Source organism: Aethalodelphis obliquidens, unplaced genomic scaffold, assembly GCF_003676395.1.
Source record: "Aethalodelphis obliquidens isolate GAN/ISIS:26980383/991018 unplaced genomic scaffold, ASM367639v1 scaffold12, whole genome shotgun sequence".
Classification (NCBI taxonomy): domain Eukaryota; kingdom Metazoa; phylum Chordata; class Mammalia; order Artiodactyla; family Delphinidae; genus Aethalodelphis; species Aethalodelphis obliquidens.
This window is the reverse complement of record NW_020837956.1, coordinates 20,160,445-20,179,259: the sequence shown is the minus strand read 5'-3', so window position 1 is coordinate 20,179,259 and position 18,815 is coordinate 20,160,445. Positions and strand designations below refer to the sequence as shown.

The 18,815-nt window shown below is 40.6% G+C and overlaps 1 protein-coding gene across 1 annotated transcript in view; it reads right to left on the bottom strand.

The window, feature by feature from the left end:
- LOC113624184 (ALK tyrosine kinase receptor-like) overlaps positions 1-17,274 on the bottom strand; it is a 497,204-nt gene extending 479,930 nt beyond the window's left edge. The window contains exon 1 of the mRNA XM_027113918.1: positions 17,176-17,274. The gene's annotated coding sequence lies outside the window, so the exon portion shown is untranslated. The remainder of the gene's footprint in view (positions 1-17,175) is intronic.
- Positions 17,275-18,815: the final 1,541 nt, after the last annotated feature.

Sequence of the window (18,815 nt, the reverse complement as noted above, 5' to 3'; positions counted from 1 at the left end):
GAAACAATAGCAAAGATCAATAAAACTAAAAGCTGGTTCTTTGAGAAGATAAACAAAATTGATAAACCATTAGCCACACTCATCAAGAAAAAAAAGGTAGAAGACTCAAATCAATAGAATTAGAAATGAAAAAGGAGAAGTAACAACTGACACTGAAGAAATATAAAGGATCATGAGAGATTACTACAAGCAACTATACGCCAATAAAATGGACCACCTGGAAGAAATGGAAAAATTCTTAGAAAAGCACAACATTCCAAGACTGAACCAGGAAGAAATAGAAAATATGAACAGACCAATCACAAGCACTGAAATTGAAACTAACTGTGATTCAAATTCTTTGAACAAACAAAGGCCCCAGACCAGATGGCTTCACAGGAGAATTCTATCAAACATTTAGAGAAGAGTTAACACCTATGCTTCTCAAACTCTTCCAAAATATAGCAGAGGGAGGAACACTCCAAAGCTCATTCTACGAGGCCACCATCACCCTGATACCAAAACCAGACAAAGATGTCACAAAGAAAACTACAGGCCAATATCACTGATGAACATAGACGCAAAACTCCCCAACAAAGTACTAGCAAACAGAATCCAAAAGCACATTAAAAGGATCATACACCATGATCAAGTGGGGTTTATCCCAGGAATGCAAGGATTATTCAATATACAGAGATCAATCATTGTGATACACCATATTAACAAATTGAAGAATAAAAACCGTTTGATCATCTCAATAGATGCAGAAAAAGCTTTTGACAAAATTCAACACCCATTTATGATAAAAACCCTCCAGAAAGTAGGCATAGAGGGAAATTACCTCAACATAATAAACGCCATATATGACAAAATCCCAGCCAACATCATTCTCAATAGTGAAAAACAGAAACCATCTCTAAGATCAGGAACAAGACAAGGATGTCCACTCTCGCCACCATTATTCAACATAGTTTTGGAAGTTTTAGCAACAGCAATCAGAGAAGAAAAAGAAATAAAAGGAATCCAAATTAGAAAAGAAGAAGTAAAGCTGTCACTGTTTGCAGATGACATGACACTATACATAGAGAATCCTAAAGATGCTACCAGAAAACTACTAGAGCTAATCAATGAATTTGGTAAAGTAGCAGGATACAAAATTAATGCACAGAAATCTCTGGCATTCCTATACACTAATGATGTTAAATCTGAAAGTGAAGTTAAGAAAACACTCCCATTTACCACTGCAACAAAAAGAATTAAATATCTAGGTATAAAGATAACTAAGGAGACAAAAGACCTGTATGCAGAAAATTGTAAGAAACTGATGAAAGAAATTAAACATGATACAAATAGATGGAGAGATATACCATGTACTTGGATTGGAAGAATCAACATTGTGAAAATGACTCTACTACCCAAAGCAATCTAAAGATTCAACGGAATCCCTATCAAACTACCACTAGCATTTTTCACAGATCTAGAACAAAAAATTTCAAAATTTGTATGGAAACACAAAAGACTCCGAATAGCCAAAGCAATCTTGAGAAAGAAAAATGGAGCCAGAGGAATCAGGCTCCCTGACTTCACACTATACTACAAAGCTACAGTAATCAAGACAGTATGGCACTGGAACAAAAACAGAAATATAGATCAATGGAACAGGATAGAAAGCCCAGAGATAAACCCACACAAATTTGGTCACCGTATCTTTGATAAAGGAGACAAGAACATACAATGGAGAAAAGACAGCCTCTTCAATAAGTGGTGCTGGGAAAACTGGACAGCTACATGTAAAATAATGAAAGTAGAATACTCCCTAACACCATACACAAAAATAAACTCAAAATGGATTAAACATCTAAATATAAGGCCAGAAACTATCCAACTCTTAGGGAAAACACAGGAAGAACACTCTATGACATAAATCACAGCAAGACCCTTTTTGACCCACCTCCTAGAGAAATGGAAATTAAAACTAAAATAAACAAATGGGACCTAATGAAACTTCAAAGCTTTTGCACAGCAAAGGAAACCATAAACAAGACCAAAAGACAACCCTCAGAATGGGAGAAAATATTTGCAAATGAAGCAACTGACAAAGGATTAATCTGCAAAATTTACAAGCAGCTCATGCAGCTCAATAACAAAAAAGCAAACAACCCAATCCAAAAATGGGCAAAAGACCTAAATAGACATTTCTCCAAAGAAGATATACAGATTGCCAACAACACATGAAAGAATGCTCAACACCATTAATCATTAGAGAAATGCAAATCAAAACTACAATGAGATATCATCTCATACCAGTCAGAATGGCCATCATGAAAAAATCTACAAACAATAAATGCTGGAGAGGGTGTGGAGAAAAGGGAACCCTCCTACACTGCTGGTGGGAATGTAAATTGATACTGCCACTATGAAGAACAGTATGGAGGTTCCTTAAAAAACTAAAAATAGAACTACCATATGACCCAGCAATCCCACTAGTGGGCATATACCCTGAGAAAACCATAATTCAAAAAGAGTCATGTACCACAATGTTCATTGCAGCTCTATTTACAATAGCCAGGACATGGAAGCAACCTGAGTGTCCGTCGACAGATGAATGGATAAAGAAGATGTGGCACATATATACAATGGAATATTACTCAGCCAGAAAAAGAAATGAAAATGAGTTATTTGTAGTGAGGTCGATGGACCTAGAGTCTGTCATACAGAGTGGAGTAAGTCAGAAAGAGAAAGACAAATACCATATGCTAACACATATACATGGAATCTAAGAAAAAAATATATCATGAAGAACCTAGGGGTAAGACAGGAATAAAGACACAGACCTACTAGAGAGTGGACTTGAGGATATGGGGAGGGGAAAGGGTAAGCTGTGACAAAGTGAGAGAGTGGCATGGACATATATACACTACCAGATGTAAAATAGATAGCTGGTGGGAAGCAGCTGCATAGCACAGGGAGATCAGCTTGCTTTGTGACCACCTAGAGGGGTGGGATAGGGAGGGTGGGAGAGAGGGAGATGCAAGAGGGAAGAGATATGGGAACACATGTATATGTATAACTGATTCACCTTGTTATAAAGCAGAAACTAGCACACCATTGTAAAACATTTACACTCCAATAAAGATGTAAAAAAAATTAATGCACAGAAATCTCTTGCATTTCTCTACACTAATGATGCAAAATCTGATAGAGAAATTGAGGAAACACTCCCATTTACCACCGCAACAAAAAGAATGAAATACCTAGGAATAAACCTGCCTAAGGAGACGGAACACTTGTACTAAGAAAACTATAAAACACTGATGAAAGAAATCAAAGATGACATAAACAGACAGAGAAATATACCATGTTCTTGGATTGGAAGAATCAATATTGTGAAAATAACTATACTACCCAAAGCAATCTACAGATTCAGTGCAATCCCTGTCAAACTACCAATGACATTCTTCACAGTATCAGAACACAAAATCTTACAATTCGTATAGAAACACAAAAGACCCCAAATAGCCAAAGCAATCTTGAGAAAGAAAAACGAAGCTGGAAGAATCAGGCTCCCAGAATTCAGGCTATACTAAAAAGCTAGAGTAATCAAGACAGTATGGTACTGGCACAAACACAGAAATATAGATCAATGGAACAGGATAGAAAGCCCAGAGATAAACCCACACACATATGGTCACCTCATTTTTGATAAAGGAGGCAAGAATACACAATGGAGAAAAGACAGCCTCTTCAACAAGTGGTGCTGGGAAAACTGGACAGCTACATGTAAAATAATGAAATTAGAACACTCCCTTACACCATACACAAAAATAAACTCAAAATGGATTAAACACCTAAATATAAGGCCAGAAACTATAAAACTCTTAGAGGAAAACATAGGCAGAACACTCTATGCCATAAATTACAGCAAGATCCTTTTTGACACACCTCCTATAGAAATGGAAATATAAACAAAAATAAATAAATGGGACCCAATGAAACTTAAAACCTTTTACACAGCAAAGGAAACCATAAACAACACGAAAAGACAACCAGAATGGGAGAAAATATTAGCAAATGAAACAGCTGACAAAGCATTAATCTCCAAAATTTACAAGCAGCTCATGCAGCCCAATATTAAACAAACAAACAACCCAATCCAAAAATGGGCAAAAGACCTAAACAGACATTTCTCCAAAGAAAATATACAGATTTCCAACAAACACATGAAAGGATGCTCAACATCACTAATCATTAGAGAAATGCAAATCAAACTACAATGAGGTATCACCTCACACCAGTCAGAATGGCCATCATCAAAAAATCTACAAACAATAAATGCTGGAGAGGGTGTGGGGAAAAGGGAACCCTCTTGCACTGGTGGTGGGAAAGTAAATTGATACAGCCACTATGGAGAACAGTATGGAGGTTCCTTAAAAAACTAAAAATAGAACTACCATACAACCCAGCAATCCCACGACTGGGCATATACACTGAGAAAACCATAATTCAAAGAGAGCCATGTACCACAATATTCATTATTGCAGCTCTATTTACAGTAGCCAGGGCATGGAAGAAACCTAAGTGTCCATCAACAGATGAATGGTGAAGAAGATGTGGCACATGTATACAATGTAATATTAGCCATAAAAAGAAACGAAATTGAGTTATTCATAGTGAGGTGAATGGACCTAGAGTTTGTCATACAGAGTGAAGTAAGTCAGAAAAAGAAAAACAAATACTGTATGCTAACACATATATATGGAATCTAAAGAAAAGAAAATGGTTCTGACGAACCTAGGGGCAGGATATGAATAAAGACGCAGACATAGAGAATGGACTTGAGGACACGGGGATGGGGAAGGGCAAGCTGGGATGAAGTGAGAGAGTGGCATGGACATATATACACTCCCAAATGTAAAACAGATAGCTAGTGGGAAGCAGCCGCATAGCACAGGGAGATCAGCTTGGTGCTTTGTGACCAGCTAGAGGGGTGGGATAGGGAGGGTGGGAGGGAGACGCAAGAGGGAGGAGATATGGGGATGTATGTATATGTATGTCTAATTCATTTTGTTATAAAGCAGAAACTAACACACCATTATAAAGTAATTATACTCTAATAATGATGTTAAAAACAACAACAAAAACAAAGCCCCAATTACTATTTCAGTAAATCATGCTGCCACAATTAGTGTAATTATAGTTAATAATCTCTTCTGTAACAGTTTTTATCACCTGTATATTCCAAAGTAAGTTTGAAAAGGCCCTCTAGCTACCTATAATCTGAATCATCACACCTTTGTCAGCTCATCAGCATGCTGTCTTCAGTTTTTCTTTGATTAAGAATGGTCTTGGACTTCCCTGGTGGTGCAGTGATTAAGAATCCTCCTGCCAATGCAGGCGACACGGGTCCGAACCCTGGTCTAGGAAGATCCCACATGCCACAAAGCAACTAAGCCCATGTGCCACAACTTCTGAGCCTGTGCCCTAGAGCGCGCAAGCCACAAGTACTTTGCACGCATGCTGCAACTACTGAAGCCCGCGTGCCTAGAGCCTGTTCTCCTCAACAAGAGAAGCCACCACAATGAGAAGCCTGTGCACCGCAACGAAGAGTAGCCCTTGCTCGCCACAACTAGAGAAAGCCTGCACACAGCAACGAAGACCCAACATAGCCAAAAATAAATAAATAAATTTTAAAATAAATAAATAACAACGACAACAAAAAAGAATGGTCTTGTCTGGAACTCTCTCTCCTACTGGACTGTTAGTTTCTTATGGGCAGGGTCTGAGTTTTTGTAACAGGTCCCAGTAGAAAAGAGGTGGCATGTTGAAATTGGATAATTCAAAGAGGGTTTATTTACCAAGATGTAGGAAAGACACAGGGAACCTAAAGGTTAGTGTGGGAATCCAGAGCTAGCAGAAACCCAAGGGAATGAGAGAGGCTCAGGTAAATGGACCCCTGAAGGAAAGAATAGGAAAGAGTCAGTAGCTGGGCCAAGGTGACCACAGGGAGGGAGCCATGGAATGCCAATATCCTGGCCTCACTCTCCTCACACCAACTGGGTTCTCCATTGGTCAAAACCAACCAGAAACCAGAGGGCATCAGCACCGTTAATGTAATCCATACTGCTCAGCCTTGGGGCAAAGAATGAGGTAGCTCCTGTGGGCTCTAAATATTGTGAGTAGTTCTTCTATCAGGATCAACTCTAGTCTGTGCCCTCAAAAGTCTTAGAGCTCAAAAAAAAAAAAAGGGCTTCCCTGGTGGCGCAGTGCTTGGGAGTCTGCCTGCCGATGCAGGGGACACGGGTTCATGCCCTGGTCTGGGAAGATCCCACATACCGCAGAGCGTGAGCCATGGTCGCTGAGCCTGCGCGTCCGGAGCCTGTGCTTCGCAATGGGAGAGGCCACAACAGTGAGAGGCCTGCGTACCGCAAAAAAAAAAAAGTCTTAGAGTCTAGTGATAGAGAAGGAACCCAAACCGAAGTCTCTTCACAAGTCCAGAGCTTGCTCCATTCCCCTTTGCTATACTGAATCCCCCTGATGATTCTGAACCCTACAAATACTTAATACTTAGTCTGAGATGTGCAATTCAACTCTTGGTTGTAAGGTGTTTTGTAATTTACATGGGTTATGTTATTACCCCTAACTCGACTGTAAGGTCTGTGAGAACAAGACTTGTATCTTGTACCTTGCTTGTATATCTTATACCTCTAAACAGTGTATTACCCACAGTGGGTGCTTGATATTTGTCAAATGAGTAAGCTATTGAAGTGATCTTAGAGTTTCCCTACAGATTTAAGCTACGAGAGTCAGGAGTGCACACTTTTTAATGAGAGCCATGCCCCACTCCTATAGAAGTTCTCAGGAAGAAAACTACCTATATTCAGGTATAGCTTCCAACCTCCCTCCTCCCTTACCCCTTGTAACTAAAGCCCTAGAGGTAGTCCCAGACACGCCTCAAGAACAGAAAGCTGATGCAAAGGCATGGAGTCATTCATTCATTTAATTATTCAATTAACACATAACTATTGAGGATCTCCCAGGTTCCAGGCACTGAACTAAGTACTGGGTATACGGTAGCAAATAAGACAGATATTAGACGTATGAACTTACAAATTAATATAAAATTGAAAAGTGCGACAAGTATAGTAAATATTTTTAAATGAAAGAAACAGTGGATTAAGAGATTAGCAAAGACAGGGGACATGGGGACATGTGTATGCATATGGCTGATTCGTTTTGTTGCGCAACAGAAACTAACAAAGTATTGTGAAACAATTATACTCCAATAAAGATCTATTTTTAAAAGAGAGGGAGAGAGATTAGCAAAGAATGGCTTAGGTGGTCAGTGCCTTGCCCACACCCCCAGCTTACCCCAGAGGTCACCACACAGTTTTTTCCACGTGGATGGCTTTCTGCATTGTCTCTCTGCTTCAAAGCATTGTCTGGCCTCCAGGCTGCTCTGGGAGTTGGTGCCACAGGAGCAACCTTTACCTAGAGAGGCCTGAGAGCTGGTGGATAAATATGCTGACTTCCTCAGCCTTCAGGAACAACTCTGAGGCACGCTGCACACAGGGCCTGGGAACAGAGCCCCAGGTTCCACAGCAGTGACTTACTCATTACCCCACACTTGGCTGACTTGGTTCCCTTCTCTCTACTGCTTTCTCACTCCCTTACTGGTACTTCCTGATGCTGCCCCTCCAAATAAATAACTTGAATCCGTATTTTTCTCTCAGTTTCCTTTTTGGGGGAGCCAAAAGTAAGACCACAGAAAACTCACTTATATTAAGGTCAACGCCCACTTATACTGAGACCCCTCCAAAATGAGGGGTCTGTGACATCAGTTAAACATAGTCCGAGAAAGAGACAAGTCACTAAAATTTTGGAAGAGAGGTGAGTCAAAGGCTGGTGGTCCTTCTTTACGGGGTGCGGGGTGGGGGAGAAGGAAAAGAGATGCTTTATACTGGAAGGGGAGGGGTAGCGGGAAGGAACAGAGGGAGTGATGGCGTGACAGCATAATGGGACCAGCTGGCAGCCACAGGGAAGAGGGAAACAATTGTTCCATACTTAGCACAGAAGGACAGAACTCAGTTCCCACCTCACAGTGACTTGGATTGTGCAAAGCTGAGATAAGGGCCTTATAATAGCAAGTGGTGCCCCATGTGGATTTCTTCACGAAACTCAAAGGACGGAAAAAAGGCACTGTGTGAACTACTGATTGAGTTGCTTGGAATTTATGTTTAATAACCCCTCCTCTCCTAATGTTAAACTTCAAGGAAAATACTATTTATTACTAAATAATGACTTCTCTAGTAGCCAAGATAACATCATTAAATCCTTGCCACCTAGCACAGAGAAAGAGAAGGTGCTCAAAAATAGTTTGACAGACAAATGAATAAGTATGGAACGTGAGTTTTGGGAGAGTATTTATTCCCTTCTTCTGGTGTTTCCTCCTTCTTCCCTTAACATAGCACTCCTGGTTCCTCCTGTCCTGTCACTCACTGTGCCCTGGGAGGTACTGAGTGGCCCATCCAAATGCTGCATTTGGAAGACAATCTGGGGAAGGTAGCCTAGCCCTTTTCAAGATCTCCTCTTTCTCTTCAAAGTAAGCCATCCACAGATGCATGCATTGCCTCAGCTCCAGTACCTCTAGGACAGGGTGCACAGCTCAGCCTAGTCCTGGAGTTCAACCTCCACCTAAGGACAGTCATATTCTCTAATATCGGTTATGTGATTAATAGCAATACTGTGGTCCCTATCAATTCTTTCATCTGATGTCTTAAAATTCAGTTGGTTTAACACCCAACATTATAGAAAAAGAATCACATGACTTTAATGGAACAGAATAATAGAGTGAAGAAAAGAGGCCTGAGTTCAGTTGGTCTTCCACTTACCAGCTCTTGTAAACTTGGGGTTTTACTTTACTTCTCTGGGTGGGGGGGTACTCAATTTCTTCACTGTTGCAAGAATTGGACAAGATGAATTCTGAAGTCCCTTTCATGAATCCATGAATATAGGATTCACAGGGTCTTCTGCCTCTGGGAAGGTTTCCCTGTGCTACATGCTCTGGGTGTGATGTCTCTCCTCTGTGCAGGCCTGGCACCCTGTTCTGTCCCTCATGATAGCACTTACCAAACTGCAACTGCTTGCATCCTCAGCTAGTGGTTGAGCACCAGTGCAGGCTTCATGCTTACCTTGTTCCCTGCAGTACCTCCAGCACCTGGTACACCTCATTTCAGGTGCTTAATAAATATTCACTGAAGTCATAAATGTGATATAATCTAAGGGAGCAGAGGGCCCCTGTGGTATAGTCAGCCACTCTCCCCTGGGTGAGAGGAGAAGAAAAGCATCACAGTGGTGGATCTAGCCACATCTCTCATGCCACACCACCTCCCCAAGGAATCTGGGAAGTAGATCAAATACTGGAGAGCAAGCCTGGATTTTGTATCTATTCTGAAGGAAAAAAAAAAAAAACTTCCTATATTGTTTTGCAGATAAATCTGCTAACGCTGAGGAAATAGCAAGCCATCTTTAGGGGAGAGGCGACCATCTCTCCCATCGATTCATCCATATTTACAGGCATCTGGGTTGGGGCTATTGCTCTATGTGTGCTCAGATTCTCAGTGAGGCTTTCAGCAGTTGGAAAGCACAATAAACTCCTCTCCATTCCCATCTGCACAAGCCCATGCTGCAATCCTTCCCCCCTGCAAGTCCTACCTGCTGTCATGAGACTTCTCTCTGGAATTGGAGTAAATGAGCAAATCAATCCTGAGCACGCTTCAGGTGGCTCTGTGACCTTGCATTCCTCCTGTGACCTTTTCCATGTTGCTCTTTGCATGGGCAACTTCAGCCATTACATTAGCAACACACAATTACACCTTCAAGGTAGATTCAAGTTCAGGCTCTGCCAGGACACAAATACCTTAAGGAGGTGACAGCCATGCAAACTTCTGAGTGGTATAAATCAGGGCTCTGATAGATTGCAAAGATATGTTGGCAGGTTCATGCCCCTGCACAAAAAGAGGAAAAGAGAGGAAGGGAGGGAGGGAAGGAAACAGGAGGGAAAGGAGGAAGAGAGCAAAAAGAAGGAAGGAGAAAAGGACCTTTCTATGATAATGCTGGTGGTAGTATGCAGCACAGTGTTTTTAAAAGTGATTTCTAATGCTTTTAATACAACACTTGCACCCTCATCCCTACTGCTTTGATTCTTCTGCTGGTTAAAATTCCTGCTGGCACACTCAGCGTTCAGCACTCCTGTAGAGCACGCACTCCCAGATGACAGAACACACTTCAGCTCTAGGTTTTCCTTGCCTCTCTTGGTATCCTCCCAATACCTCTTGGCCCATGGGGTACGGAGCAAGGTGGAGTCTACCACACAGACTCCTAACTTCTGTCAGGGGTCTAAGGGAATAAATCTCTCATCCAGAGTCAGAGTGCTTGGGGGCCACTATCCAGCCTTCAACACCAGCCAGGAAAAGGGACTCCAGTGGTGGTACTCTGGCTATGAGGTGATAGAAGGACCCTCTCATCCCTGAACCTACTCATCCACACTCAGTGTTTGGCTCAGTTCTATGTTGATTGCAGAAAAAAAGGCTATTATTCAAAATGGCCCAGGCAACTCCCTCAAGTCCAAATATGTGCCAGATCCTGAGAGAGTAATGAGAAGTAGAACCCAGGGTCAGAGGTCAAAATAAAAGGAAGTAACAATGGATCTGTGAGAGGCAGTCAGCCTGCAGGCATCCCCTGAGACTGCATTTCCTTTCATGGTTCAGTGGCCACTCTACAGGCATATATTTGCCTGTCTTAAAGGCATAACTGTCAGAAGTGATGTGACATTTCTAGTCCCGGCTATTTCCCCCAAAACAGTCCCATCATCTCCCATGCGCTTCAGAGTAGATGTCCCCATGATAATGAGAATAGAATGAGCAATCATCTTTTCCCAATTTACCCTGGGAATGGGAGGGACCCAGTGCAGTGCTGTTCAGTAGAAATATGTCACCTAAATATGCAATTTTAAATTTTCTAGTAGCTACACTTTTAAAATGTAAAAACAGGTAAATTATTTTAATAATACATCTTATTTAAGCCAATATATCCAAAATATCATTTCAACATGTAAGCAATATAAAAATTGAGATATTTAACACTATTTTTCACAGCAAGGGCTTTGAAATCTTACATGTATTACAGCACCTTTCAATTTGGACTAGCCACATTTCAATTGCTGAACAGTCATATACACCTACGTAGTGGCTACCATATCGAACAGCATAGTCCTGGTGGGATTCCCAGAAAGTTGCATTCTTTGGTGTTCCCCAATCATTCTAGAGATAACTGCTTCAGGTGTCTGAGCAAGTAAGGAAGGACCTCTGGGGAAACCAGAAGCACGAAGCATGGCTCACCAAAGGAGCCAGGAACAGCAAGTAAGGACATGTCAGTCTGATCCCAGATAGGAAGAATGATTCCCACTCCAGCACAGGTGCTATTATGCTCCCCAAGGGATAAAGTTATCCCAGGTTCCTATATGCTTTAAAAGCTGGTCCCCAAAGCCAAAAATGCTGGGTCCTGGCTGCAAACTGATTTGGTGAAGGCTGTAAACTAGTGGCTTGCAGATGTATCATGTTTGGCCTGAAGATTAATAGCCCACCTAGTCTTTAAAAAAATGGCCTACACTTAAAAATTGAGTGATTTTATTAAAAATCTAACTTTCCAAATTCTCTTGAAAAATCAGTAGACCTGGGAAAACTAGGCCCACATTTCCACATGTCAACACACTGCCTGAGCCAATACTCCTGCTGACTTCAGTTGGGTCGCCTGCTCTCCCATCACCACAGACTCCACCTCAACCTACTGTCTTTCCTATACAACAGCCAGGAGTCAATTGCTATTTATCATTGCAATTCCTCTCTTATTTATTTATAAAGAAGAGAGTAAAGTATCTCTTGCCCAAAGTGGGAAAACCAAGATTGACCAAATGGCCCACATGCTTTCTGAATCTTGCCTGCCTTTTTCATTGTGACCTTTTTCATTGTGACCTGCCCACAATACCACACAGAAGACAGATCCAACAGGTCCTTTTGCCACCTTAGTCGCTTCATATTTCTGAAAGTCTTTCTTTTTTTTGTCTAAATGCACCAGGCCTTCCTTCCAGCAATGAAACTCCGTGGTGCTGTGTCAAGCCCCTGAAACAGACAGGAAATTGAGCCCAAGATGCTCTTCCCTCTTCCCAAACCAAAATGAAGGAAGAAGCTATGACCCTCACAGACAGGAGAAGGGAGTATTTACATCAAAAACACACAGACACAATGGTCACTCGGCCCCTCTGGCATCCTATTTACCTGGTAAAACTCAGATCCTATTGATAGCACTTAAAATAGAGTAAGTTTTCCCGTTTCATAGGCAGCACTCCTCACCCTCACCTCTGCACCACAACTATCCCAGTAGAGGCATCTAGATCTGCACCTGTACTACTCTATCTCATTTATTTGCATATTTCTTTCCCTCAACTAATGTGTTAGCTCCTTGAGACCAAAGTCCAGGGCTTATTTATCTTAGCATCCTTTACATCCCTGGCACCTGACATAAAGTCACTCTTTGAAGACTAAGCGTAAAAAAAAAAAAAAAAAAAAAAGCAATAGAGAACAAATAAAACAAACTTTGAGTCATTCAGTCTCCAAATTACAACCTTGCTATATTGTTTATTAGCTATGTGACCTTGAGCAAATAAAGACTTTCTAAGCTCAGTTTCCCAGTTTCTTGAAAAACCCAGATATTGTGCTTATTAGACCAAAACTTCAAATATAAAATTTATAGCTTTAAAATCTTTATTAAAAAAGAAGGAATCTCAAGTCAGTAACCTAATTTCCACCTGCGTTCATGGATTGGAAGACTACTATTAAGATGGCAGTACTTCCCAAATTGATCTACAAATTTAACACAATCCCTATCAAAATCCTAGCTGGCCTTTTTGCAGAAACTGAAAATCTCATCCTAAAATTAATATAGATATGTAGGGAACCCAAAATAACCCAAAAAAATCTTGATAAAAATAGTGACTCACTTCTCAATTTCAAAACTTAATACAAAGCTACAGCAATCAAGATATTGTAGTACTGGGGACTCCCTTGGTGGTGCAGTGGTTAAGAATCCACCTACCAATGCAGTGGGACACAGGTTCAATCCCTGGTCCAGGAAGATCCCACATGCCACGGAGCAACTAAGCCCATGCGCCACAACTACTGAGCCTGCGCTCTATAGCCCGCGAGCCACAACTACTGAGCCCGCATGCCACAACTACTGAAGCCCGCACGCCTAGAGCCTGTGCTCCACAACAAGAGAAAGCCACTGCAATGAGAAGCACGTGCACCACACGAAGAATAGCCCCAACTCGCCGCAACTAGAGAAAGCCCATGCACAGCAACGAAGACCCAACGCAGCCAAAAATAAATAAATTAATTTAAAAAAAAGATACTGTAGCACTGTCAGAAGAACAGAAACAGATAATATAGATTAATGGAATAGACTTGAGAATCCAGAAATAAACCATTTATGGTTAATTCATTTTTGACAAGGGGGCCAAGACAATTTAAAAGGGGGAAAGAATAGTCTTTTTCAACAGATGTGCTGGGACAATTAAATATCAACATGCAAACAAATGAATTTGCACCTCTATCCCATACCATATACAAAAATTAACTTAAGATGAATTAAAAATCTAAATGTAATAGTCAAAATTATAAAGCTCTTAGAAGAAAACATATGTGTAAATCTTCATGACCTTGGATTAGGCAGTAGTTTCTTAGATATGACACCAAAAGCACAAGCAATCAAATAAAAAATAGAGAAATTGGACTACATCAAAGTTTAAAACATCTGTGCTTCTAATGATAGTCTACTATCAATAAAGTGAAAAGACAACAATCCACAGAATTGTAGAAAATATTTACAAATCGTATCTACTAAAGATCTAGTATTCAGAATACATAAAGAACTTTTACAGTTCAACAGTATAAAGACAAATTACCTAATTTTAAAAGGTGAAAAGAATTTGCGTAGATATTTCTACAAAGAAGATATATAAATGCCAATAAGCACATGAAAAGATGCTCAACATCATTAGCCATCAGGGAAATTCAAATAAAAACCACGAGATACCACTTCACATCCACTAAGATAATTATTTGAAAAAGTAATAATAGCAAGTGTTGGTGAAGATATGGAAAAATTGGAACTCTATACTGCTGGTAGGAAAATAAAATGGTACGGCTACTTTGGAAAACAGTTTGACATTTCCTCAAAAAGTTAAACATAAACATCAGATGACGACGCAATTCCATTCCTAGATACATGTCCACACAAAAACTTGTATAGGAATATTCCTAAGAGTATTATTCATAATACCCCCAAAATGAAACAAATCAGATATTCATCACTGATGAATGGATAAACAAAATGTGGAGTATCTGTCAATGGATGATTATTCAGCAATAAAAAGGAATAAAGTACTGATGCATGCTACAACATGGATGAGACTTGAATACATTATGCTAAGTGAAAGAAGTCGGTAACAAAGAGGACCACATATTGTATGATTCCATTTATATGAAATATCCACAACAGGCAAATCTATAGAAACAGAGAATACATTAACAGTTGCCCAGAGACTGGGGGATGGGGGGAATAGGTAGTGACTTCTAGCTGGGTTTATTTTGGGGGTCATTAAAGTGTTCTGGAATTAGACAGTGGTGATAGGTGTACAACTGTGAATGTACTGATACTAAAAACCACTTTTAAAAGGTACATTTTATAGCAAGTAAATTATATCTTAAGAAAAGAAAAAGACAAGGCCTTTGGGCCATGTGCCATTCAGCTACTTATCTTTTTTGTCATGGTCTATTCCTGGCCAACTAGAAACAACTGGCCACATGAGGAAAAAGAGTTATCTGGTATTATGTCCTCAACTTTCCAACCTTCCCCCCGCCATTTCCTACTTCTATGAAACTGAGCCGTAACGTGTATTCTTCCCAAAGATTTCCCCAATCCAATTATTAAAACCCATAACCATCCTAAAAAATTTCCTCCCATTATCATAACATGTCCTCCTTTCCAAGGCCAAACTATCCACGGTGCCCTTGACCACACCCACTCCCGGCTCTAAAGTCTTGCTATATCCCCAAACCTTCTCATTTTATATGTCCCACTTCCCCCTTTCTGGTATCTCTCTCTTTCCTGTTATCCTGGAAATATGCTCATATTGCTCCAGTCCTTAAGAGGAAACCTTTCCTGATACTGGGTCCATTTCCATTTACTATACCATCTTTTCCCTCTCTTTTTAGGTAAACTTCTCAAAGAGTGGTCATAGTTATTGTCACCTTCAACTTACTCCACTCTGGTTCCCACTCCCATCCTTCCTCTACTGAACCAACTCTATAATCACTAGATGACTTCCTGACTCAAATACCATAGGTAGTTTGGAATAACCTTTTTTTCCCTATACTCTACTGCATGTGGTACAGATTATTACGCTCTCCATCATGAAGCTCTATTCCTTGATTTCTAGGAGACCACACACACCTGGTTCTTCTCCTATCTTTCTAACGATTCTTTCAGGGCCTCCTTTCAGGGCTCTTTTTACTCCAGCGCAATGCTTCAGTATTGGTGTACTCAGGGTTCTTCCCAAATACTCTACTCTTTATACCCCACTTCTCTCCTTAGATAATATCATTTTAACTACATGTTGATGACAGCTAAATGTCTCTCTCCAACCCAGACCTCTCTATCAAGCCACAAATTTATATACCCAACTGCCTGATGGATGGGTCTATCTTTCCAGTCATCCCTCATGTACCTTAAATTTACCATGCCCAAAAAAAACCTCATCATTTTAGTTGGTCATCTACCTTCACTAGTCACACAAGCCAAAAAAATTTAGACTCTATTATCTTTTTCCCCCACAACCAGGCACTAACACTACAAATTTTACCTGCAAAATATTTCTCTAATCTATATTTGTCTCTTCAAACTTAGGCTTCTCATCAAGAGCCTCTTAACTGGTTTCCTTCCCTCCAAGTGTGTCGTTCTCAAACCCATTCTCTATATAGCTGCTCGTATATCTTTCAAAACATTCTCCTGCTTTATACATTTCATGGATGACCTACAGGATGAAGTCAAAAACCCAAGAGAAGTCCATAGCTAAAAGGACTCCTCCCATCATCCAGATTCCTTCCAGTATCCTATCACTTTCCAATGAGATTTTTCATTTTCATTCTAGAATCCTGAACCTGCTTGTAATTCATCTCTAGTCCCCAACCCTCAACAAACACACACACACACACACACACACATACATACCTACACACACACACACACACATACACACACACACACACACACACACACACACACACCATTCTCTATATCTCAGAGGTAAAACAAGCATATATTTCCTTTCCTCCCCATCACTTCCTGGATAATTCCTACTCATCCAGTAAGTACCCTCTCAGGGTTTATTTCCTCAAGGTAGAAGACCCTTCCAGATCCTCCACACCTGACATACTCTTAGATGAGTTAAGGACTTCCACTTTATGCTCTTTAATGCCTCATACATATATCACTCATTATAATTACTATATTCTATTTTAATATTCTGTGTCTCTCCTACTAGTTTGCAAACTCCATGAAGGGAGAGCCCATGTCTTTGTCATCAAAATTCCCTGCACAGGGCCTGACACAAGGAAGCATCCAATAAGTAGTGTGTAGACTGAAGGAACGAACACTGCTATAACTATGCACAAAGCTATGCACAACTTTGACTAGACCAAACAAATGAACAAGCAAGCAAAAGGAATTCATTGGTTGGGGTAATAAGCTTCAAAGTCCAATGTAAGCTTCAAAGTCCAATGTAAGCTTCAGGTCCAGCTAGATCCAGGTGCTCAGAAATAATACCAGGAAGCTGTCTATAGTACTCTTGAGGCTCAGAAAGACTTTTTTCTCAATATTTGAGCAAGACCTCTGGACCTGACATTTAATGGGTCAAACTGACTTGCCCTTCCCAGAACCAATCATCAAGGCTCTCTCTGTTTAGAAGGCCTGGGTTGTATCCCCACTTCTAGAGCAGGGGGTTAAGATCAGTCTCTCCCAAAAATAACACTGGCAAGAGTGGGGGAAGGATGGTTAACAAAAGGAAAATTGATGTTTTCTTACCAGAAGAGGGTAAATGAAGGCTGGACAGTCAGAAACAGTAGTCATTCATGACAGGAGCTCTTAGCTTGTCAGCTAGTAAGGACAATGTTTGTCCTTCCTCTGTAGTTGCCTGCAGATCCTGCAAGCTGCTGCATGCACAGTGGCAACCTATGCCAGGCTGCTGACTGACTGAGGGGTGAGTCAGTATAGACAGCACCAGCAGCAAATGAGTCTGTCCGCACATGTGCAAGGCAAGCGTCACAGAGCAGGCGGAGGCTCTGGCTGGGAAACATTTTGCTTTGCAGAGCGCTGAGTATTTATTTGGATTAATGGCTTTCCGGGTTGCCAAATTTCAAATGTAAATCAAGTATTTATTGGTGATAGATGGCAAAGAGAAAAAGTATACTTTGAGGGTAATCATTCATGTATTCCCACTCATCTGTCATTGGAGTAGCTGACTTCCAATCCCATAAACTGGGGACCCAAGTGATAATAATATTTATAATTCCTTACACTTATACAGTGCTTTAGCAGTTGCAAAGTCTTCCCATATGTTATTCATTTTGGCTTTAAGTCACACACCTGTGCAAGTGAGATTTGTTATCCCCATTTTACAGATGGGGAATATGAGACTCCAGGTGTTAAGCGATTTATCTATAAGTGACAGGTCAGGGATTAGAATCCACGCTGCCTGATATCAAAGCCATGGCTCTCACCAAAATACCACACTGCCTTCTCACCCCCTTTATTGCTGTCCCCGTAAAGCATAGCAATAATGTTAGTTGAGGATTTTTCAAGTAGCCATGCCCTTTCATACACATACATATTTCATACACATTTTTACAACAATCTGTGAGATGAATATTATCCATATTTTTTGATAAGGGCTTCCAGATCAAGAATTGTGACTATAAGTAGACTAGAGAGGTGAGTCAGAGATAGAAGGAACTACTTGACCAGATACTGTTTTCCTCAAAAATCCTTTACTGCGTCCAGCTTCCCTTGAGAGATCCAGACGAATGACAAGTCCTGACTATTTCTGATCATTAATCAAATGCACAGCACGATCATTACAGAAACCTTCCTCCTTCAGCATTCTCTCAAAATGAATCTGTTCTTTCTTCTCAGTTTAAGTCCTCAACCATCATTCTTACAGATAATTGTCTATTTGTACAAACCAAATTTCTGTCCTTTTAAAATTTTCATCAGTCTTGCAGATGACGGGCCCCCACTTCACACGTGTATCTGACCTTCCTGAATCCTTCAGTGTCAGCCAACAGCTCTTTTTCTTGACCCACTTAAGCTTCCTTTTACATGTCAAGTGTCTTATCTGAAGATTTGTTTAACCTCACAGAGAATTCGATATGAGTTCTTTGCTCGTAATAATGGCCAATCATCTTCCACAATCATGAAATGAAGCACTTCTTTTCACTGTGGCTGCAGGGCCAGGCTAACTCGATGACCTTAGATACACTACAGCTATAAGATTAGCCTTGTTGCTACATGGCTTTACCATTCCTGAGTCAACATGTGACAAGGAAGTCATTCTCCATACTTCATATCATGTGTTATGTTGGCTTTTTATATCACAGAATGCTGGAGTTGGAAAGGCACAATCATAATCCAAACTTTCCTGTCTTTAGATGAATAAACTAAGATCC